We start from the raw sequence: 19828 nt of genomic DNA, 5'->3' as shown, positions 1-19828 counted from the left end.
GCCTCTGACAGGTGTGCTGAAGCTGGGCACTGGGCAGTAATAATGCGCCACCTTCTTGGGCTCCTGTTACTCCTGCCGTCTCTTGCCATTGCCACAGCTGACCTCAATCAATTGATCTAGTCTCTCGTCATTTCTCTAGAAATGAGAGAGTATGTTCCTGCTCTCAATCATGTGAAGAAAGAGTTTTCTACAGCAACCTGGCTATTTATTTCTTTAGAAACAAAGCACTTTCAGTTCAGTTCACAGGATAACTTGGCTAATAGAGAGTTCTAGCCATATTCCCTTCCAAAGATGTATGATTTACCTTTGAGCCGACGATGCCTGCCATCTCTTAGGGTATGTTCTCTCTCTGGGCTCTCTCTCTCTGTTACCCCTTTTCTGTCTCTAATATTAATTAGTCTTGCAGATAATCTCAAAGGGAAAAAAATAGAGGCAGTGTACCTGCTGGTTTTGTCTGAAGAGGCTCCTTATTGTCATGCAATCCCTGAACACAAACAGAAGGGAAAGAGCATTGCGCCCCTCCATTCTACATTCTCCAAAGCAAAGACCAAATGTCACCACTTTTGCCCAAACATGTCAAATCTAGTGTTAATATGCAAAAATATCTCTATCCCCACCTTCTGTTGCCCATTCCTAGAACTTGACCACTGTCATACGAATGAAAATTCTTAGACAATGTTTCATTCCCACCATCACTGCATGCAAACACTGTTTGATAAAATTTAAGGTATGAAATTCTATTGCTTTTCTATAGCTTCATAATTAGAAACAGAATACTATAATATTTGAGGTCAAAAAGCATAAAATGACTAAAATTTTGACTGGTGAGTTTTAAACTAACCATAAGAACTATTTTTCATTTTTAATATTTCTTCAACTTCACATTTTAAAATGACACACCCAAGCCAGGCATGGTGGCTCATGCCTGTAATCCTATCACTCTGGGAGGCTGAGATGAGTGAACTGCTTGAGTTCATGAGTTAGAGACCAGCCTGGGCAAGAGCAAGACCCTGTCTTTACTGAAAATAGAAAAACTAACTGTGCGCTGTGACAGGCACCTGTAGTCCTAGCTACTTAAGAGACTGAGGCAAGATCTCTTGAACCTAGGAGTTTGAGGTGGCTGGGAGCTATGATTCCATGGCACTCTGTGAGACTCTATCTCAATAAGTAAGTAAATAAATAAATAATATTGCACATCCGGCTGACCTGAGATTCTATTGTTCATCAGATGTCCTGTTACACTGTGTTGAGTAATTGGTTTAAAAAGCTTTTTTAAATTGTTGGTTTGTTTATAAAGATCTCACTATGTTGCCCAGGCAGGTCTTGAACTCCAGGGTCAACCAATCCTCCTGCTCAGCCTCCCAAAGCACTATGATTGCAGGTATAAGCCCCTGTACCTGGCCCAAATTATCTGATACATTTCAAAGTCTGAGATGAGTGTAACATTCACAATCAGATTTGGTCAAACAAGTACAGTTATGTATAGACTTACTGCCACTTAACCAAAAAAAAAATTTTGAAACTTTTTAAAGAGCACACATCAGGTTAAAATAAGTGTGGCTTTTTCTCCCAGTAAGAATTCCTAAAATTTCTTGTTGCCAGCCAGGTTCTGCCGCAGATGTTCAGATGCACCACAGAGACTTCTTAAGATGATGCCAAAAATCTGGTGCAAAAGAGAAAGTGAGATTTACACTCAAACCTCCCCTGGCTGCCTCATTACCCAGTATTCTGTATAGTGGTGAGATTTCATTACTCACATCTCCTGAATATTTATCTCAAAACAATTCTTAGAATATATTAGCTTTCTGATTCAGTGTGTAGAATTCAAATTACTAAAAAAGCGCCAAAAATTGTTAGTGCTGCCTTCAAGCAGCTCACACTTGTTTAGAAACGACCATGGTGAACTAGTTAAAATAAAAGAAAAAGGAAAGGAATAAGTCTCCCAAGAATAAGTGTTGACCTTTTCAATGCGACTTCCACGGCAGCTGTCCCTTCAAGCTGTGAATGTTGGTATTGATCATTATGAGAACAGATACTGGATATAGGTCAGTGGCAGGATTTGTCACCTCATCAGGAGATAAATGACTGGCTGGACAGGACCTGATCGAGGTGGAAGGGATTGTGAAAACGCCCATGCTGGGATGCACATAGGTTCTGCAACTAGAGAGCAGATAAAACAAGGCGGCAGGGAGACAGGCCAAAGAGCAGGGAATTCAGAGGGGACATAGCAGGTGAGCCAGGGGCACAGCACGGCTTTCCGTTAGCAGTCGAGAAATTTCCAGGGAGGCCCAGGGACCCAGAGATCTTTCTCACTGATTTATTCAGTAGGAGAAAAAATAATGTGGACCTCAATTTTGTTAAGAAACTAGACATAAAATATTCAAAATATGGGCTCTTAACCCAGGTCCAAAATCTAGCTATTGAGACAGTCTGGTTGGTATCATCAGTCTTTTCTTTTTGCATTGTAGGAACTTCAGGGTAGGAACTTGACCTCTAATTTCAAAACTAGCAAGATTTGGCCATGAAAATTGCTCATGCAAAAGCAGCCTGGTCTATGGAAAAGAGCAATAGACAGAAAATCAGAAATCGAGGGTACTGATTTGGGTTCTGTTTGTCATTAGCAATGCAGTGTCACCAACATCACTTAACATCTTTGGGCCTCACTGTTCTCACCTTTACAACGAAGGGCTCTGGGACCTTTCCCAGTTCTAAAGTATCTCCTCATCCCTGTGGTTCTAGTTTACCTGTCAATGAAATTTAAAAAGAAAAAACTACCTGCTGTTACTGGTGCCTTTTTACTATTTATATTTCCTGAACACTCCATAGCAAATGGATTAGAAAAATGTCTATTGTCGATTTGGTGTTAGAGTTATTGGAATATTGTTGCAAAATCTTTTCAAAGCAAACCATAACAATTACTCCTAAGCCTTTCCTTTTGGAGTTACTCACAAATGAACACCTTTTTAAAAATAGAAAACAAGAACATTTTAATTGCCCGAGCAAGATACTATGTACTTTTATTTGTTTTATGTGCACGGTCAGAACCAGACCCTTGTGGATAATGTTAAAAGACAGATATTCTTTTTCCTGAGCTTTCCTATTTTGTGTGTAAATTATAACAATTGCTTCGGGATTGCTCTTTTGGACAAGCCATAAAATAATCAACATTTTAATGCTGTTTGGTGGCAGCCTAGGACTCTTTGAATTAGTGGCTAGATTAACTATTCACAGGTGTAAGCATTCCGTTCCTGGCTGGATTTAATAGTCCTGGTCATTGAGGGAATAAATTCTCTTGGTTGGTTTGAAGCATTATCAATATAATTTCTTAAATGTGAGCAAGTGACTCCAGTGCTCATAACTAGATTTTCCTGAAATCTAATGCCATTTCTATACATTGCCAAAACAATAGTGGAAAAGCGAGTTATTTATCATCCTCGACGATAAAAGAACTATTCCAACCCACATCATTTAGCTACATTTGCTAAATGGTGCATGAATGTTGATCTATGATTCTAGCCACAGTCTTAAGTCTGTGTATGCTGTAAAACTTTCCAGGCAAATGTTACAAACCCCTGCCTTGAGAAAACTACTTCAGAATACCTACAAACATTTGCTATAGCTCATTCAAACAGCAAATACTTTGGATGTGATATCGATCATTCTTTTGGAGTTTCAAACGAAATCTCCGATAAGACCAGTCCCAGCTCAATTTTAAGTTTGATTAGTTTTTCTCTCTTTTGTCTTAATGATTTTAAATCTATTCTGTCACTTTAACATTTCAAACTCAGCTGTTTCATGACTGAAATCCTGTCATAATATATTATGCTAATCAGCCTAATTAATTCCCAGGGAAACGTTCCCTTAGACAGTGATATGTATATGCTAACGCCACCAGCTCTCAATGGTGAGCAGGGTTTTTTTCAAACTTGATGTTTATAAGTGCTGCTTTAGAATGCGTTTTCTTATGTCAGACAGCTAGTGAGCATATTTTAACGGCCTGGATGCATCTTTGTTCTTTATTAGACTGGTGCTTATTAGAGTGTGTGTTCTGCTTACCATCCAAGCAACTATGAGAAACTCAGTAATTATTAAATAATTGTTATGGCTGGGAGTCTGTCGAGAGAAGGGAGGACTATTGAGGGAAAGAACATCCTTTTATAAAGCACCCTGCCCCCTCAGATTTCCCAGCTCCAGGGACTCAAAGTGCAGAAAATTGGGGGAAAAGGTTGCAGAGTGGAGAAGCCCCTGTATTCAATTTGAAACTCTTTATAATAAATCCTTTTCTTTCCCCAGATGGGCAAGCCAAAGGATGACTCTCAGCATCGCCCACGCTCAGCGTTCCTACGGGGCTCCAGGAGAAATGGGGAATAGACTAGGGTCTGCAGGTTAATGATACCTTAAGAAAGATCAAACACCCCAGGTGGATTTAAGAAGCAAATGGGTAGGATAAAATTTCCCAGGAACATACGCAGCTCCGGGTCTTCTGCAGAATGCAGCGCATTGTAACCACAGCTTCACTGGACGGGATGCCAGGAGACCTGGCTTTGAAACCTGGCTCTGGCATTGAATGGATAGAGACCATTTAATCTTTTTAGCTTTAGTTTTCTAAATTAGACACAACAGTAGCGACCACCAAAGATTGTTAATGAGCAAACAAGCAAAAGCCTCACAAGTTGTGGCCCAAAGCAAGCCCTTGATGTATGCTGTTTTCATCCGTTCTGAAAGTCTTTTCACTTCCTTCCCTTCCTAAGATCTGTCCCGTCTTTGTACTTAGCAGAATTTCTTTCATGCACGTTACATTCCGGCACACATGCAAGCCTTGCTTACTAGCGATAGCATCTTATTTTCAGTGACTATATATTTTCTTCCTGAAAACAGGTTTCTTTGAGGTCAGGAGCCCCATCTTGTCCTTTTTTCTGTGCTATTGAACCCCCATGCCCACAATAACATCTGGTACAGCTGGCTGATAAATACTGGCTGAAATGAATTAAAATTATTCCTCATCCCTTTCTCCCCTTCCTCTTCCTATTTTTAAACTATGAATTAATACATGCATTTATGGCCAGGTTAAGTTTATAAACATATGGCACAGGCTTGTAGAATTATAAATTATAGACAATTGAGAGCCCTTAAATTAAATCAGCAACAATATATATGCAAGAAAATATAGCAGTAACGTAGAGCACAAATAACGGACTGTGGGACAGCCAACAATAGCAGCATAACTATTGCCTTCTCAACAGACTTTCTACATACCCATTAGCTCACTTAGCTCTTTGCTAAAAAGATTATTCAAGTTTTTTAATATGTTAACAGAAGCACCTAAAATGTGTATGTGATGCCAGTGACTCGACTGCTTCATTTAAATGAATCCCCCCCAAAGTAGTTTTCTACAACGCTTCATACAATCCTGGAACACCACCATGTTTATGCACTGTGATACCAAACAGTAGTGCTGAACCCAGGCCCTGGAATTCGGCATACTGACTCAGATTTGGGCACCTGAGTTATATGCAACTTATTGGCATAATTGGGACACCAATAAACTGGGCCCACATAAGGGCAGACTGATGTTTGGGCCATTTGGCGATTATTTCAAAAATGGGTCTACCTGCATAAGGGGCTCCCCTTCCCAACATTTGGCAGAGGACACCAACAGGCTCCACATTCCCGATTTGCAATAGGCACTTCAGTTTTTATCTTACCCTAGCAGAGATGGTTATCCATAAAAAATGTGTTTCCCCTTCCAGATTTAGAATTGTTTTGGAGAAATGGCTGCTGGTTAGGAATTATGTATCTCAACCCATGTCATATCGGGGTGGGGGGGACCCATATGATCAGTTCTTTCCTACAGAATTGGAGTGGAAGTGATGTGTGATGCTTCTGGAACAGTGTTGTTAGCAAGGAGCATGTGTCTTCTTCTCTTCGCCCATCTGCCAGATGCATGCCAACATCTCTAAGATGCCAGAGGATGGCCAAGCCACGTAATAGACAGGGTCCTCATGTCTGCATCACCAAGTGGGGGAGAGCTGCCTGATAACTGAGATTACCCCATTTGAATGACTAGGGTTAGTAGTTTACTGTCCTAAGTTACAAAAATTGGGGTGTTGATTTTTTTACTGCACTTTATGTTACCCTAGCACACTTATTAAATCTCTCCACCCTTGAGAAGGGAACACTTTTACCTTGTTGGTGACACTGCAAACTTATACAGCCTGTTTGGAAAGACGTATGGGGAATCCTCACAGAACTCAAATCAGACCTCCCAATTGATCCTGCAATCCCATTACTAGGCATCTACTCAGAAAGAAAAAAAAATCATTTTATCATAAGGACATTATGATTTGATTCATCATAAGCACTAGATTGTTTTTCACAGCTCAATTCCCAATCACCAAAATGTGGAAACAACCTAAATGCCCATCCACCCAGGAATGGGTCAACAAACTGTGGTATATGTATACCATGGAATATTGTTCAGCTACTAAAAGAAGATGACTTTACATCTTTTATATTAACCTGGATGGAGTTGAGACACTTCTTCTTAGTAAAATATAAGAAGAATAGAAAACAAGAATCCAATATACTCAATACTAATGTGAAGTCAGTAAACGATCTAATACATGTCCACATAAGAGAAAAACTGAATTCAATTCAAGTTGGGGAGAGAAGGGAAGAGGGAGAGGGACTGGTGTGCCCCACTTAATGGGCACAGTGTAAGGGTACGTGGCACACACTCTACCTAACACACGCAAACGTCGTAACCTAGTTGTTTGTACCCTCGCGTTAACCTGAAGTAAATAAATCTCTCCACTGTATTTGGCATTCCTGGCACGTCTTCCTTGACATTTTCTGCTGCCTGTAGTGACTCCCTCCTCTCTTTGACACCCCCTCACCTTCTGTCTGATTCTTTTCCTGCACCTGTCTCTTTAAAACTTGGCATCCTCCAGGGTCCATCCTTAGCCTGTGCTCCCTGTGTCACTCCCCCAGACTAAGCCAAATTTTACCTCTTGCCTAATTTTTAGGCTGGAATATTCAAATGCCTGCTTAACTTCTCTTCCTAGGTGTCCCCTCACATCTCAAGCTTCATTCATCCAACATCTAAATCAATATTTTTCTCCCTTCCTGCTTCTACCCCAATCCCCCCCCTTTTCTGTTTCAGTGACTAGCACCATTATTCTATCAGCAAAGAGCACTGCAAATCCTCTCCAGGCTCTTCTTCCCTCCCCCCACCATTTCCTAGTCTAGAAAACGTTACCTGCTAAGTAATTTATGGATCCATGCTGCCCTCTCCACCCTGAAAGACAATGCTCTAGTTCACAGTCCCACCATTTCTCACCCAGGCCGCTCCAGGATGTGATGGGTGATCACACAGATTTTGGAATCAGGCAGATCTTTGTTCAAGCCTCAACTCTGCAACTAATTCTTAGTTGTGTGACTTGGTGGAAGTTAACCAATCACTCTATACTCTCTTCTTCCCACATGGGACTATTATTAGAAATGAAGGAAACCATGCAGAGAGAAACTCAGGTCCGCCTGGCTCAGGGTAGGACCTCATGATATTAGGTTTTAGGATTGAAGAATCAGTGCTTCCAAACTCACGCTCGCGAATCCATCCTCCAGAAAGAAGCGCTCACTCTAAAATACGAATTATACCATCTTTCACTCTTGCCATGTGAACAGAAAGTGTTGGATACGGGAAATTTTTTCACAGGTACAATGTGAAATAATAGGAAACTGATTCGAGTGCTAATTGAGGGGCATCTTGCTAGAAATGTCTATAGCAAAAGATATAAATTGATGAATTTGCCTTAGTGAATAAATTAAGAACATTTTTTTAAAAAACTCACCCCTTTATTTGCCTATATCTTCTCTAGATTGAATCTGTACATTAACAACTCAAGTACTAAATTTAGCATGAACTGTACTCACTGCATAATGGCCAATTTGTTTACTTACAGAGTGTACACAACAGCTTCAAAATAGGACATTAAAATGAACCAACATTTCCTTGTAAGAGAACATAATGTGAAGAAAGCTCTAAGTATAGAATATTTTAATTCTTGTTCCCATTCTTTCTCCACCCAGTAACATTTTCCTCTTCTCTTTAAAAAATAATTCTAATCTACAAGGCAACCTGAGCAGACCATGACAGCATTTAGAAGGCGAGAGATCCCTGAGTGATCAGAGTGGGAATCACTGAGGAGGGTAAAATCAGGAAGGCTTCTGCGTCAATCATGTGCCAGACAATAGGAATGTGCTTCATGTAAACTGTCTCATTTAATTCTCAAAACAAAAAAGAAAAGAAAAGAAACTATGAGTTGAATATGGCCCAAGTACCATGAGAGACATGTACCGTTGACCCTGGCACAGTGTGGGTTTGAACAGGATGGGTTCACACACCCGGAGATCTTCCTCTGCCTCTGCCATCCCCGAGGCAGCAAAACCAAGGCCCCCTCCTCTTCCTCCTCCTTCTCAGCCTCTTCAATCTGAAGATGATGACCATGTAGATCTTTATAATGACCCACTTCCACATTATGAATAGTAAGTAGGTTTTCTCTTCCTTATGGTCTTATTATTAACATTTTTTTCCAGCTTACTTTATTGTGAGAATATAGTATATTATACCTATAACATACAAAATATATGTTTACTGACTGTTTGTTATTGGTAAGGCTTCTGGTCAACCATAGGCTAGTAGTAGTTAAGTTTGGGGATTTTTCACCATGCAAGGCTTTGCTGCCCCTAAACCCCACATTGCTCAAGGACTCCCTTATAATTTATATTTTATAGAAAAGGACCTTGAGACTCAGGGAAGTTCATTTACTTGCCTGAAGACACGCCAGGATTTGAACCTATGGATTTTTTCTGACACCAATGTCCACCCGTTTTACACCATTATATCCTATTTCTCCAAAGTATTAAAAGGGCTAAAGGGTCTAGAAAACTAGGGATGTGGCTATTCCGTACCCTTACCATTATATCGGGACAAAAAGAAAAACACCACACCGGTTTGGGGTAGCTACTTTTCACATTGTTATATTGTTCAGATAAACCTGAGAGCTGAGCTGTGAAATGCAGAAAATCCTCTGAGAAGAAACTGGTCACAAAAAGCACCAACAGCACCAGTAATACACACATGTCCCTGTGGGATCATCCTCCAATCCTCCAGCCCTTCCCTCTTGATGAAATAAACACCCCCTAGTTTCCTATAATTTGGGCTTCAGACTTTGGGGAGTGTAAATTCACATTCTTCTGTATCCATGCCACAGAGGAAGGAGTTCTCTAAAGTAGCAGAAAACAAATGATTGGTGAATAATTTTTCTTAATCAGATTCTTTCTGAGACACTGATCTCATTATTCGTTCACCAGACGAGCTCTTACTAAATCTATTCACAATTAAAAAAAAAAAATTGCCCAGCTAGTAGTATTGAACTGTGCCTTAATTAGGGCAGCCAAGAATGTCTTGTATAATTGAGTGGGCTTTGTTTATAATTATTTCCTTGTGGTTAGAACTGTTTTCTGCATGTAACCGGGCAATGCTAATAGTTGCGCCAGCCTCGGATTTTCATAGAAGAGAAACTGAAGAACAGGAGGAAGAAATAAATCCAGACCTGGGAAAATAAAACCAAGAGACGTGACACGCAGGACCTCTTTCTACCCCCTGTGCTGCCTCGGGATGATTGCAAACTCTCTAACCTCTGACCTGAACTGGTCAGCTGCTGATGACATCTGGCAGCCTTTATCCTTCTGTCGAGTGGCACGACTTCTTCACTTCTGGAAAATGGAGTTACGTCTTTTCTCATGGAGATCTGTGTGCTAGTTTGCTCATCTAGATCCACTCTCTGACCTCCCAGCCCTGGCAGGTTCATCTGTTTGGATGAAATGAACATCCTTCAACTTCCCATCTGAGTTTGGCTGATGGGGAGTCCTAGCAAGGATCTGGAAGGGAAAAGGAAAGAAGGGAGGGAGGAATGACAGGTGGGAAGGAGAGAGGTGGAACAGTGACTCCTTGGTGTTCATTCCCCTGGATCCTTCCCTGCAGAGAGTCATCAGGGGCAGCTGTAGCCAATCCCTAAGCCAAATGCCTTAGCACCTATGAACAGTCCTCTCCCAATAGCCACCTCTCTATGTCAATTTGGTAATCACTCTCTTCTTATCTCCAAGGTCAGTGACAGAACATTGCTATTATACTTTCCCAAGGTATAATATGATCCCTTGTGATTGCCCTACATGTTACTGAAACTTTATAGATAATCCCTATTAAACTCTCCTTAAATTATCACAATTTGAGTATAATCTCTATTCCTTGCTAAAATTCTAGTAAGCTAAGAATTGCCTTGGCTATAACGGGTTTTTTTCTGGTTCCATACAAAATGAATTATTTTTTCCAAATCTTGAAAATATGATGATGGTATTTTGATGGGGACTGCACTGAATGTGTAGATTGCTTTTGGAAGTATAGACATTTTAACAACATCCATACTTTAACAAATGTTGATTCTTCCCAGCTATGAGCTTCGTACCAGAATTCTATTAAACCTTCAATGAAGAACTTATACCCATACTGCCAAATGTATGGCACACCTCTCAGGGATGGGACATAATTACAAGAGGGACTTTACCTAACAAGCTCAATCACTATAAACTAATTCTTTGTACCCTCAATGAATCCCAAACAATAAAAGAAAAAAAAAAAAAGAAGGAAGGAATTTTCCCCAGCACATTCTATGAAGCAAACATCACTTTGAGACCAAAACCAGGAAAAGACCCAAATAAAAAGAAGAACTTTAGACCAATTTTACCAATGAATATTAATGCAAAAATGCTCAATAAAATCCTAGCCAATAGATTATAGCTACACATTAAAAAAATATATCCATCACAATCAAGTAGGTTTCATCCCAGGGATGCAAGTCTGGTTTAACACACCATAAATGTAATTCACCATATCAACAAAAGCAAGAACAAAGACCATATGATCCTCTCAATAGAAGCAGGAAAAGTATTTGATAAAATTTAGCCTCCTTTTCTAACAAGAACTCTTAAGAACATAGGCAGGCATAGGGGGCACATTTCTTAAACTGAAGCCCCCAGCTAATATCAAAATGAATGGAGTAAAACAAACCCACAGCTAATATCACGCTGAATGGAGTAAAACTGAAAGAAGCTTTTCCACTTAGAACTGGAACCAGACAAGGTTGTCCTCTGTCGCCACTACTATTCAGCAGAGGTGCTGAAAGTTCTAGCCAGTGCAGCAGGAAACAAAGGGCATCCAAAAGGGGGTAGAGGAGGTCAAACTCTCGCTCTTTCCCGATGATACAATCTTAGATGGAGTGGTTTAACACACCTTTTGTGTGGGGGACATAAGCACAAGAGGGAGTTTACTCAACAAAATCAAATATTTTGACCTGGTTCTTTGTAGCCTCACATTAACCTGAAATAAACAATTTAAAAAGCCAATAATAATAAAATAAAATCCTAGCAAGCAAGACTAACACAGCCTGGATTTGTTAAACCATGTACTTTTACCTACACACACCTGCTTATGCTGTGGAAGAGTATAGAATAATAGTATTCTCAGATGCTCAGTTTTAAGGAGTTTCGAACTTTATGCAGTAATAATTAAGCAATAATATTCAACAAGTAAGAGTTGACTGCGTGGACTCAGAAGCCCTGCATCTGTGAAACTCCTGGCCAAATATGATCACCCAGATCACGCTGCTGGACAAGCCCAGGCATTTTATAAATACTGACAAGGTAAGATTTTTCTTCTGTAAATTTTGCTAATTGTGGTTGGTGTTATATTAACATTTATACTGTTAGACATTTTCAGATACCCTCTCTTAGAAATAAAGGTTAAGAAAAAAGACATAAAATAGTAAGAACAATCATTGAACTCTACTAAATATTCTACTTTTTTATCTCTACCAGGTATGAGACAATATGCACCTGGGTTTCCACCCTCAGGTATCCCCTCATCTGGTGGGGTATACAGATTGCTAGAGAATAAGAGTCATAAAAGCATTCTTAATGGCTTGACAGTGAGGGTGACCATGAAGGCAAGGCTGGTAAGTTCCCATCAGGTGGCTTAGATAAAGAATATGAATTCCAGGAAGAAGAAGAGCAATGTCCATGAAAAAAGGCATAAAAGAAATAATTGGAATATAAAAGAATTGTGAGCAGTTTATTACACCAAAAAAAAGGATAAGATTTTTAGGAATGAAAATTTAATAGCGCATTGGGTCACGAGGGAGAATGTGGAATAATAAGGTTACTAGCAAACAAGCAGAGCTTCCATCAGCCTTCAAATGTTCTGGACTATTCTACAGACAATGAGGAGCCTCTGAGGTCATGTTTAATAGGAGAATGGTGCAACTAAACTTATTTTTAAAAAAATATAACTTTAATGGGAGCATATTAAGACCAAGAAGCTAATTAGATATCTAATTAAATAGTCATGAGGGCCTAGACCAAGTCTAAGACTAAAGTTCTTAGAAATAAGTAAATAAATTAGTAAAACTCTAGAAAAGTGACCAAAGAGAGAACATAGAAATGACCCATATCAGTGATGAAAAACGACAGATCTAAAATTTTTCCATAGACAGCGAAGAAATCAAAGAGTATTAGCAAAAGTTTTGTCCAACAACTTTTTTCTTTTGTTTTTTTCAGTTCTTTTGGGGTTCTAGGAGGGTTTGTCCAATAAATTGGATAATTTATGTGAAATAGTCAAGTTATTTGAAAAACAATTTACCAAACCAATACAAGAAAAAATAAAAAGTCTGAATAGTCTCATTCTGTTAAAGAAATTAATTTCATACTTGAAAATCTCCCCACAGGGAGATCTTCAAGCCGAGACAGCTTTACTGGAAAATTTTTCCACACAACTAAAGAAGAAATAACATTAATTTCACGTGAATACTTCCAAACAAAATCTTTTTAAAGGAGGGTACCATTTCCAATTTATTTTATAAGGTCCCCAGAGCTTTAATGACAAAAGTGGACAAAAGTATCAAAAAAGGAGGAAATTCTTGTCTAATCTCTCTCACAAAGAAAAATACAAACATCTTAAAATTACCAGAGCAAATCCAGGGATCTAGGAGTACAATAATTAATACACTATATCCATGTGGGTTTCATTCTGAAAGTGGAAAGTCAGTTTGTCATTCAAAAATCACTGCATTTAAATTAGTATATTAAAACAAACTAACAAACAAGGCAAAATCACAAAGGCAGAAAAAGCACTGGATAAAATTCAATACGAATACATGCTTTAAAAAATAACTCTTGGCAAAGAAGACACACAAAGGAACTTTCTAACCCTGGCAAAGGTATGCCTAAAAGACTTAAAGCAAACAAATATCCTCTACCTTGAGATTCTGAATAAGACAAGGATACAACTGTCTACTTGTCAGGGCAATGACAAGAAACAAAAAGAAATAAGAACTGATTTCTCCAAGACTGAGAGGAACTGGCACTCCCATAAACTGCTGGTGACTGTGCTACTGAGCACAACCACATCGGAAACCAGCAGCATCAACCAAAATTAATAATACACATAGCTTGTGATTCAGTAATTCTACTTAGGAATTTACCCCTAAAAATAAATGCATTATGTGCATGAAAAGACATGTATAACTATGTTCCCAGCACTTCAAAACCTTCAAACAACTCAAATATCCATGGACAGTAGAAGGGATAAACTGTGTTATATTCAGACAAATATTAGACAGCAATAAAAATACATGTTACCTCATGCACCAATGTGATAAAAATTTCAATTACAACATTATGTTTTCCACATGGAGCAACAAAGCCAGACACCAAGAAGAATATTGTATTATTCCATTCTCTGAAGCACAAAAAGTATAAACAACTAATCTATGATGATGAAAGTGGGGAGCATAGTTTCTTTTGGAGCAATGAATGGGGTGCCGTGGGTGTGGGAGTCAGAGATGATTTCATGTTTTACATAAATGTGTAATTCATTAAGCTGTGAACTCATGATTCATTCAGTTTACTGTCTGTGATACTTCAGCAAAAGAATAGATGAATGGGTTAATCAATCAATATGTAAATACATAATTGGCTCAGCAGGAGAACCTATAGTGGTACAAGTTATCATAAAATCAAGAGAGCAGTGACTTTCAAGAACGAGTAGATGGTTAATAATGGCAGCTGCTGACAAGCCAAAGGCAGGGATTATTATAAAGGGCACTGGCTATGTAATGAGGAGGACATTGCCTCTCTCTCCAAATGAATCAATTTGGAGGGATTCCAGATATCAGATGGGATGATCTCTCTCACACAACTGATTTCTGGTCTGAAGGGGGTGACAAAATTCACAATCAAGAGTTGTCCTGGCACTGACTGTTATGTTTTAGAGGATTTTCCCTTATTGTTTTTTGAGGGGTTTTTACATGAAATTAACTGATAAAATTATTCCAATAGTTAATTGTTTCTTTCCATAGACGCAATCCCAAAAAGGTCTGATTAGAATGAATCTAACATGCTCTGTAATTTTCGTAAAGGGAATATTTTAAGATCACTCTTCTTATTTTATAAGTGTTCAGGAAGGAATAAAAAAGTTACCACATTGCAATTTAATACAAGCTTGAGAACTCAGTTAACTTTACCTAAACTTTTACAGTTCCATTTCCTTACTTCAGAAGAGTAAGATGATAAGCTAGCTTTATAGTCAGCTGAGCAAATCTGCCCATTACTAATTGAGTTAAGATGATAGCATTTTTTTAGTCTGTTCCATGAAAATCTTACAGGTGATCCCCCAAACTACAAATCTCTTTATGCTCTGACATCCATCTCCACACTTTGTTCCTTCAACATATGTGCGTGGTCTGCTCACCACGTACCCTGAGAACCTAAACCATATTCGCTGTCTATAGTTCCATTTTAAGAAACTGCTGCAAATTTTAGACAATAATTATTTTCACTGTGCTTTCTTTACCTTAGAACTACTTCATTCTCTCACTATCCATATTCTTTTCAAAAATAGAGGAAGAGGGAGTCAAGTTTTATCCTAGAATTTATGTCTATTGTGTATAAACATATGTGTCTATGCATTATTCACACATTTTAGTTAACACTTTAAAACCAAACCAGTGTAAAAGTGGATTGAATTCTATTTCGAAAGAGTCCTCTTCTATAAACATAGACATAAATGGTTGATATCATAAACAGACAACTGATGGTTGATGATAAGTACATAATTGTACAATAATTCACTTGTATATTTGAAGCACATTTTTTTAAAGTATGGCTCTTGGATCATACAAATTTGAACCAGATTCTCAGAGGTATCACCTTCCAATTACATGGCCCCAGTAAATTTCTTAACATTTCAAAGTCTCAGACTTGGTTTGTTTTTGTTGTTTTTTTTTTTTTTTCATGTTAAATAAGGATAAAAACTACCTTAAATGTTGCCAGAAGAAATTCATGGTATACGTATAAAAAGATATTGGCAAAGTGTTTGTAATGTAGTAAGTAATCATCAAATGGGAGCCATTCACAAGATTTCTGTTGGGAAGTGTATTCTTCGTAGAGTTTATCTTTTAGAGCAGTTTTAGATTCACAGCAAAATTGAGTGGAAGATACAGAGATTTCCCACAAACCCCTCGCCCCATACTCCCATTATCTTCCCACATAACCACATCCTCTCCCAGAGTGCTACACTTGTTACAACAGAACTTAATTGACCTGCATTATCATCCAAAGCCCAGGGTTATTAGGGTTTACTCTTTGTGTTACACAGTCTATGACTCTGAACAACCATAGTCTGACATGCAACTCCATTATAGGGTCCCACTGCCCTAAAATTCCTCTGTACTCCGCCCATTCATCCCTGGCCAGCCCCTGACAACAGATCTTTTTAATGAATTTCTTGTCTCCATAGTTTTGCCGTTTATAAAAGGTCATATACGTTCATAGTCGGAATCATATGATATATAATGTTTCAGATTCATTTCTTGCATTTAGTCATATCCATTTAAGGTTCTTTCATGTCTTCTCATGGCTTAACAGATCATTTCTTTTTAGTACTAAATAATATTTTGTTGTTTGGATGTGCCACCTGCTCAAAGGCATCTTTATGGCTCCCAATTGGGGGAAATTATGAATAAAGTTGCTATCAACATCCATGTGCAGGTTTTTGTGCATAAGCTTTCAACCCCTCCAGGTAAATACCAAGGAACATACTTGCTTCATTGTGTGCTAAGACCATGTTCCATTTTGTAAGGAACCACCAAGGTGTCTTCTAAAATGTTTGCACCACCAGCAGTGAAAATTCCTGTTTCTCTACATCCTCACCAGAGTTGAGTGTTGTCAAGTGTTTTAGATTTTAGACATTCTAAAAGGCATTTAGTGATATCTTCTTATTCATTTGATTTGCATTTCTCTGATGATGTATGACGTGGAGTATCTTTTCATATGCTTATTTCAATCTTCTGGTTTTATTGATTTTCTCTACTGATTTGGTATTTAAATTTCATTGATTTTGCTCTAATTTTTATTTCTTTTTTCTGCTTATTCTGGATTTGATTGCTTTGCTTTTTCTAGTTTACTAAAGTGGAAGCTTTTTTTTAATTTTTTCATCTTTCTTCTTTTCTGGTATATGCATTCAAGGCTACAAATTTCTACATAAGCATTATGGAGAATTGCATTTGTAATTTGCATTACAAATTTTGATAAGTTGAATTTTCATTTTCATAGTAGTCTGTTCTTTTTCTTTCTTAATCTTTCCCCCTCCCCCTTTGCTTTTCCTTTTTGAAAGTGTCCACTGAAATATCCTCAAGCTCAAGGAATGTAACAATATCCCAGACATTCAGCGTCTCATAATTCTACCTGTGTCTTGGTTTCAGGGTCCCTAGGATTGTCTCCATTACCCAAGAAATGCCAATTTTATACAGTCATAGGTGACTATATAATTTTCACACTTTAGATAAAACCAAAATTGTGTCAAAAAATAAAAAAAACAGTCCCAAAGTAGAGTGTTGAGGGATAGACCATGCTTATCTGGACCCATTTTTATTCTTGTGTTGACTTCTTGTAGTAACCTACTTAATTTTATTTTATAACAATATTTACAGATCATTATAGCCTTTGTAACTTTAGATTCATATCCAAATGATTTTTTGATGTTTTAGATTCTTCTGATGTACTTTGGGGAAGAAATAGTCAAGGGATAGTTTCTATGTGTAAAATAAATTGATTCACATGCAAAGGAACAACTTTTCTCTGTGAATATGCAACATTTGAAAATAATGAGGAAATTAAATAAAATCTACTTTGGTAACACTAGGAGTTTGAAGTAAAACTGAATTAAATGATTTGAGGGAAAAACAGGACCAATTTAAAGATGTATAACTTTGAGAAACTCATTTTGTTGTCTAGGATCAGCATTATTAAAAGAAAACTAGGAAAAGGAGCTTGGTTCATACGTCTGCTAGCAGTAACCAGGAAGTACACAACACAGTTTAAGGAAAGCTATTGGTTTTCCATGATCAATCTCTATTATTTTACTGACTTCTGTCTATTTCTTTTCCTAGATTAAAAAAAAAAAAAAAGTTGCAACAAAAACTTGAAAAATAAAGAAGCCTAATAATAAGCTCTTATTTTATATAACGATTATCAAAAAAAATCTGTTTGCTTCCCTAACATGACTGACTGGTCCGATAGGTGTTGGGCCATTACGCAAACAGCCTACATGGAGTGGTTCCTAATAGCTAATTATCAAGTTAATAATCACTTAATAAGGAATTCTTATATGATATAGAAAAGCTTTTTAATAAAGCTTTTTGGGACAAATTACCAGGAAAGTCATTTACTTAACAAACATTATTGAGTAGGTATATTAACCATTGTACCACAGAGTGACAATTTGGTATGGAAGTTCCTGAGAGGAAAAAACAACCATCTTTTTCTACCTTAGTATATCTCGTACCTTGTAAAGAGCTTCATATTGGCACTGGGTAACTATTGGGACAAATTACCTAGTGATTTGGGACAAATTACCAGGAAAGTCATTTACTTAACAAACATTATTGAGTAGGTATATTAACCATTGTACCACAGAGTGACAATTTGGTATGGAAGTTCCTGAGAGGAAAAAACAACCATCTTTTTCTACCTTAGTATATCTCGTACCTTGTAAAGAGCTTCATATTGGCACTGGGTAACTATTACTATGACTTTCATAATTACTTTTGCTGCTGTTGATTGTAATAACATGTAAAAAAAAAAAAAAAGAATGTGAAACAACAATGGAATTCATCCAATATGTCTATGTCTTATGTAATTCTGGAGAATTTGTCTCTAGTTGGAATTTTTACCAATGACAAACAAAAATCCAAATAAAAAAGTTCTTCAGATATCAATGCTTCATTGAGAACAGGCTATGGTATTTTTTAAGTTAAAAAAAAAATTATTAGCAGCACATTCTGGAAATACTGCCTTGTTCATTGTATCAAACAATTACTGGTTCTTTTAATCACTGCTAAAATGCTAACAGCTCCCTTTAATGCCTAGTCAATAAGCAAATTAAAACATAAATGCCACTAAATATGCTTTAAATATCAGCTCCATTGAAATATTTCTAAGTTCAGTATCCTCTTAAAATAATCCCCATTCAAAATTGAGAGAAAATGTCATCCCTATGAGTTTCTTCAGAATTTAAGCTCTGATTAAACAAGGAATTATGTAGTATAGCTTTGGAAATCGGATAATTAAAGGAGCACCAGACTCTTTCTTGATGACATTTTTAAGCCTAGAAAGTTTTCATCAACGCTACAGTGAAATTTTATATTTAAGTAACGTTGCACATGATGAGTACATTCCTAACCCCAATTAAAACCAGCTACCTTAAGAAGGAGCTCGGAAGAGCGGGAGAGATGCACAATTATACAGAGACGCCCACTCTCTTGGCCACAGAGTGGCAAAAAGGCCATCTGCTTCATCTAGGTCTTAGGCAGGAAAGGAAGGGAAGCATAAAATTATAATCAAATAACTCTAATTGTTAAGGAAATAATGGCCTAATAAAGAAATTGAATTAGTTCCATCGTGAATTGATGGGCTCTCTCCCAATATTAGTCCTCTAGTCTCCGATCTCAAATGTGATATATAAACAGGAAGTCTTTCCCAGGACATCAGAATAAATCTGATTCTTTCTCAAATGAATACAGTCAAAAGGATTCAAATATCTGTCCACACCTGACTCAGGGTAAGGGAGATCTGGCACCATTTGGCCTATTACCAAAGCTGTTCAGAGTACTTTCTCTAGAAGGATTCATCCTTGTCCTCTTATCAGTTGTAACTGGGGGACTGTTTTTCCTCTATCCTTCTAGGTTCTGTGGCAGGGGTCCTGAAAATTAAAGTGACAAAAGAGAGATTAATAAGGGTAGCAGGCAGGCACACTGAAAAACTCAGGGATGAGCAAGTCACAGGGGTGATGTGAACGTGAGCTTATGCAGCACCTTAACAAAGAATAATCCATCTGCAGAGAAGTGACGAAACAAATGGGAAAGGATGTTAGGCTTGTAGGGGCTGCAGACTCTGGCAAGGTAAATCTATGGGGAAAACTAACGGAAGATAAGATCCGTCTTAGGACGGCTGGTTGGTGCAGGTCCGTCTTGGTGCCAACTTTCTGTCTTGTTCATTGCCATGAAACTTCCCCCGAGAGGGGATTTACAGCAGTTCACATTTCTTAAAAGTTTCTGCTTTTATTTAGATAAGGGAAGCTCCAAGGAGGCTTCTTTCTGCATCTGTTGATCTCGTTTGCCTCCATTTCAAAGTAATCCTTGTCAAATGGTGAATTTTG

This window comes from Otolemur garnettii, unplaced genomic scaffold (assembly GCF_000181295.1).
Source record: "Otolemur garnettii isolate 467f Iridium unplaced genomic scaffold, OtoGar3 scaffold00010, whole genome shotgun sequence".
In the NCBI taxonomy this organism is placed as follows: domain Eukaryota; kingdom Metazoa; phylum Chordata; class Mammalia; order Primates; family Galagidae; genus Otolemur; species Otolemur garnettii.
The sequence above is the reverse complement of the archived record's forward strand: the minus strand, read 5'-3'. Positions refer to the sequence as shown.